At 50.9% G+C, this 6,142-nt stretch overlaps 1 pseudogene; it reads left to right on the top strand.

The window, feature by feature from the left end:
- Positions 1–476: 476 nt before the first annotated feature.
- Positions 477–1,663, top strand: LOC147672104 (TBC1 domain family member 20 pseudogene; annotated as a pseudogene).
- The last annotated feature ends 4,479 nt before the right edge of the window (positions 1,664–6,142 follow it).

The following is a 6,142-nucleotide window of genomic DNA, read 5'->3' as shown; positions in this document are numbered from 1 at the left end:
AAACGCCGCCAGGGATGTCCCGGTCCCACGAAGCGGCACCCGCGAAGCGGGTGCTGCAAGGCGCTGGTGGGACAGGACAGGACAAGCTCCAAAGGACAGAGCTTCAGGGGCAAGTCCGCCTGCAGGAGTCCGCTCGTGATCCGCTCCTCGCTCCCCTAGCCAGTCTTATTGGCTTTATCAATGCCAGTTAGATTATCGTTAGGCTGAGCTCCACGGTACCTCAAGACTGATGCAATGACACTGCTATTTTTAACCTTGATTGATGGCTTTATGTAAATCAATTGAAAGTTGTTTATTATACTTATTATAAATTGCAATAGCAATGAGAGGAGTGTCCGCACGGTCGAAGGGCGAGGCGCTAGCTGCTGGGGGCCCCGCACTGCTGATGTTCCCTTTAGCGGAGTAGTGACGTCAGACTCCGGTAACTGGAGATCTGACCCATAACCTCGGCCGGGATGTAACGCCCCCCCGGGAACATGAGGAAGTCTCGGAGCGCCGGTTCCGGCCCCCAGCTCACCGGCCACTGCAAGCGAGACCCTAATTTCAAGAGGAGAAAGATGGAGGCAGAGATCCATCAAGCTATCCGCCGGCTGCCCAGCGATGTTGCGGTTCTCAGGCGTATGGCAATCAGTGAAGGCGGGCTTCTGACAGATGCGATCGGGTGCCAGGTTTCGCCAAAGCTCATAAATGTGAACATACATGATCTGCCTCCTACACCAAGGGAGGACCTGCGAATGATTAACAAGGATTATGACCAGGTGTTGATGGATGTCCGCCGCTTTCCTCCAGGCACGCCAGATGAACAGCGATCTGGACTTCAGGTAGAACTGATTGACATAATCTTGCAATGCTGCAATGTAATCCCCAACTGCACTACTACCAGGGGTACCACGACATTGTAGTGACATTCCTACTTGTGGTGGGAAAGACTATGGCAACGGCACTCGTGGAGAAGTTAGCCACCCATCACCTCAGGGATTTCAAGGACCCTACAATGGACAACACCAAACACATTCTAAATTACCTGATGCCCATCATTGACCAAGTGAACCCAGAGCTGCACGACTTTATGCAAGGGGCAGAGGTTGGCACCATCTTTGTGCTCAGCTGGCTGATCGCATGGTTTGGACACGTGCTGTCAGACATCCGGCATTTCTTGCAGTTATATGACTTCTTCCTGGCTTGCCATCCACTCATGCCCATTTACTTTGCAGCTGTGATTGTCCTGTACCGGGAGGAGGAACTTCTGGAAAGTGAATGTGACATGGCATCCGTCCACCACCTTCTGTTGCAGATTCCACAGGACCTGCCCCACGGGACCCTCACCAGCCAAGCAGGAGACCTTTTTGTCCAGTTTCCACCATCAGAACTTACAAGAGAGGCGGCCCAACAGCAACAGGCAGATAGGACAGTGGCTTCCACCTTTAAAGACTTTGAACTGGCTTCAGTCCAGCAGCACCCAGACACTGTTCTGCATAGGCGTTTCAAATAACTGCTTCCAACAGACAACCATGCCAAGACTGTCATGACCAAATCGAAGAGCGCCCGCTTGGTGAAGCTGGCAGTGATGGGCCTCAGAGCAGCACTAGGGGCAGCTGCCCTTGCTGTAATGAAGACTGCTTTGGGCTGGGCTCCTAAGTTTGAACTTCAGCTGTTCCCATGAAGAAATGTACTTTCACTTTGTATTAACCCACAGTGACCTAGGACAAAGCTCTGGTGTCATTTTTATCTTTGAAATCTGTCATCCGTCCACCACCTTCTGTCGCAGATTCCACAAGACCTGCCCTACGGGACCCTCATCAGCTGAGCAGGAGACCTTTTTGTCCAGTTTCCACCATCAGAACTTGCAAGAGAGGCGACCCAACAGAAACAGGCAGATAGGACAGTGGCTTCCACCTTTAAAGATTTTGAACTGACTTCAGTCCAGCAGCACCCAGACAAAGCCACACTGCCATGTCTACAAGGCTCTTCCTGTGCTTCCATCCTAGCCCTTGCTCCTTCCCTGCCAAATCTCTTCACCTCCCCCACCAAATCTCTCCTCCTTCCCCTTGTATAAATGTAAATAACTTCTTGCACAGTGCCTAAGGATGGAATCAATAAAAGGCCTGGTGATCTTGCAAAAAAAAAAAAAAATGGCAATAGCGCTTGCTGAACAAAACATGCAGTTCCTTGACACATTTTTTGTAAACATAACATGCTGATCCTTGACACATTTTCAGTAAACTGTCCTAAGTGCTATCCGTACATTAAACATATCTTGTTTCTCCTCCTACCCCTCTCTCTATGTCTCTTTCTCGCACCTACGCTCTTTCTGTTACTCCTTGCTCTCCCTCCAACTCCACCTGCCAACTCCAACTCCACCCTCCAACTCTACCCTCCAACTCCAACCTCCAACTCCACCCTCCAACTCCACCCTCCAACTCCACCCTCCAACTCCAACTCCACCCTCCAACTCCACCCTCCAACTCCAACTCCACCCTCCAACTCCACCCTCCAACTCCACCTTCCACTTTCCAACTCCTACTCCAACTCCAACTCCACCCTCCAACTCCACCCTCCAACCTCCAACTCCACCCTCCAACTCAAACTCCACCCTCCAACTCAAACTCCACCCTCCAACTCCAACTCCACCCTCCAACTCCAACTCCACCCTCCAACTCTACCCTCCACCCTCCAACTCCCCCCTCCAACTCCAACTCCCCCTCCAACTCCAACTCCAACTCCACCCTCCAACTCCACCCTCCAACTCCACCCTCCAACTCCACCCTCCAACTCCCCTTCCAACTCCAACTCCACCCTCCAACTCCACCCTCCAACTCCACCCTCCAACTCCACCCTCTGACTTCAACTCCACCCGCCGACTTCAACTCCACCCTCCAACTCCAACTCCAACTCCCCCTCCAACTCCCCCTCCAATTCCAACTCCACCCTCCAACTCCACCCTCCAACTCCACCCACCAACTCCACCCTCCAACTCCACCCTCCAACTCCACCCTCCAACTCCAACTCCAGCCTCCAACTCCACCCTCCACCCTCCAACTCCACCCTCACTCCAGCCTCCAACTCCACCCTCCACCCTCCAACTCCACCCTCCACCCTCCAACTCCACCCTCCACCCTCCAACTCCACCCTCCAACTCCACACTCCAACTCCATCCTCCAACTCCACCCTCCAACTCCACCCTCCAACCTCCAACTCCACCCTCCACCCTCCAACTCCACCCCCCAACTCCACCCTCCAACTCCACGCTCCAACTCCACCCTCCAGCTCCACCCTCCAACTCCACCCTCCAACTCCACCCTCCAACTCCACCCTCCAACTCCAACTCCACCCTTGACCCTCCAACTCCAACTCCCCCTCCAACTCCAACTCCCCCTCCAACACCAACTCCACCCTCCAACTCCACCCTCCAACTCCACCCTCCAACTCCACCCTCCAACTCCACCCTCCAACTCCAGCCTCCAACTCCACCCTCTAACTACACCCTCCAACTCCACCCTCCAACTCGGGGACACCACCACACCACTCGGGGACACCACCACACCACTCGGGGACACCACCACATCACTCGGGGACACCACCACATCACTCGGGGACACCACCACATCACTCAGGAACACCACCACATCACTCATGGACATCACTCAGGGACACCATCACATCACTGGGGGACACCACCACATCACTCGGGGACACCACCACATCACTCGTGGGACACCACCACATCACTCAGGGACACCACCACATCACTCAGGGACACTACCACATCACTCGGGGACACAACCACATCACTCGGGGCACCACCACATCACTCAGGGGCACCACCACATCACTCGGGGACACCACCCCATCACTCAGGAACACCACAACATCACTCAGGGGCACCACCACATCACTCAGGGACACCGCAACATCACTCAGGGACACCACAACATCACTCAGGGACACCACAACATCACTCAGGAACACCACCACATCACTCAGGGGAACCACTCAGGGGCACCACCACATCACTCAGGGACACTACCACATCAATCAGGGACACCACCACATCACTCATGGGACACCACCACATCACTGTGGGACACCACCACATCACTCAAGACCACCACCACATCACTCAGGGACACCACCACATCACTCAGGGGAACCACTCAGGGGCACCACCACATCACTCAGGGACACTACCACATCAATCAGGGACACCACCACATCACTCTGGGACACCACCACATCACTGTGGGACACCACCACATCACTCAGGGACACCGCCACATCACTCAGGGGCACCACCGCATCACTCAGGGACACAACCACATCACTCAGGGACACCCCACATCACTCAGGGACACCACTGCATCACTCAAGGACACCACTGCATCACTCAGAAACACCACCACATCACTCAGGGGCACCAACACATCACTCAGGGGCACCACTACATCACTCGGGGACACCACCACATCAATCAGCCCAACCACATCATCACTCAGGGACACCACCACATTGCTCTATTACACCACCACTTCACTCAGCCCAACCACATCATCACTCAGCACCACAAGAGCATCACTCAGCACCACAACAGCACTGTCCTTGCTTGCTACCAACAAGCATTGCCATAGCCAATAGGACTTGCATTAGGAAAGTGTAAGCTATTGGCTTTTTGAATAACAATGCTATTAATTTATATATTTTCAAAGCCAACACATATTTAAAAAAATGGTAATTTACAATACCAATAGCTCATACTTTCCTAATGCGAGACCTATTGCATTGCAAATGCTTGTTTCAGGTGCAGTTATCAAATTTTGTGGTTTTCAAATGTCCGCGGCTGCAGCGGTGCAATGCAATACAGCGATAGGATACGAGACAGGAAAGGAAACAGGATACGGAACAGGATACAGAAGCCCCAGTAAAAGCTTCCTACAGGGATATTGGACAGTCTTTCTTGTTGATCACATAGGCAGTTCCCCCAGGAACAGGCCTAGAGGCATGTCTGCTTGGTAGCACTATTAGATGGCACAGTAGTGCTACTGTCCACAGGAGGTATTGAACTTTCCATGTCATTGGTGTACTTTGGGTACCATAATAGTATTGCCTTATAGGAAAGTTACATATACCTACTGGGAGTTCGAATTTTTGTATATGTTTTAGGGGTCAGTTCTCATGCATTGAGGCCTGATTATCAGCGTCCCAGTGTACAGAGTTAAAACACCAGAAGCATCAATCCATAAAAAATGAGATAATCTGGCAAAAAGGTTGCGTTCTCACAATTTTGATCATGACGTTTGCCAGGCTTTTAGAATGTTTCCAATGCATACAACACAACACTGGGGCATGTATACACAACACATACATGCCCCACAAGTATGAGCATATGATTACATAGGTTTGACCCTAATCTGTATCCCTCTTAGTCTCCTGAGTGTGAAATGTACCATACAAGAATTATTTTTCAATGGGTTTGTGGTGCCCACAGAAAATAACGTAGGTGCTGTGCATATGGGAAAACTGGAAAGCAACAGAATACTAAATGCTAGTTTAGGGTACTTGTCTTTTGGTCACAAGTATTTTGACTGGTATGTATGGAAACATATCACAACCATATCTGTGTAACATATACACATATTAAGGTTTTTGAAGGTCATACTTTCATCCAGACTAGCTGTCCAGAAGATCATACTGTACAAAACATGTGTCCAATTTTTAGCATCATGTCCAAAATATGGCACTTATCTCCAGTCTCCCTGCTTAGGAACATATGCTTACCAAGGCTTGGCATCCATCTTGTTCCTCTGGTCCTCCCGAGCTTGGTGGTTTCATACATCTATGGAATTTTTAGAGATTCAGTGTGCCCACAGGTAAAAAAATGGGTGCGCTGCTGATAAAATGAAATTGTTTCTGCTTGCGCATCATCCGATGTAAGCTAGCATTCGCAGCACCATTTGCCACTTTGAATCATGATCAAAACTACTCCTTTGCTTCTTCTAAGAAAAGGCTTCTGCTGAATTTCACTTCCACAAGGTTGGGTCTTGCTTCACTAATGAATAGACTGTTCTTATTAGCGCATACCTTTCTCACTAGATACAGGCCTTCTCCCACTTGTGTAGTGATGGGCCCACCTGGAGCAGCCTTGGAC

The sequence above is a fragment of the Lissotriton vulgaris genome, unplaced genomic scaffold (genome assembly GCF_964263255.1).
Source record: "Lissotriton vulgaris unplaced genomic scaffold, aLisVul1.2 SCAFFOLD_1936, whole genome shotgun sequence".
NCBI lineage: Eukaryota > Metazoa > Chordata > Amphibia > Caudata > Salamandridae > Lissotriton > Lissotriton vulgaris.
This window is presented reverse-complemented; position numbering and strand designations above follow the sequence as displayed.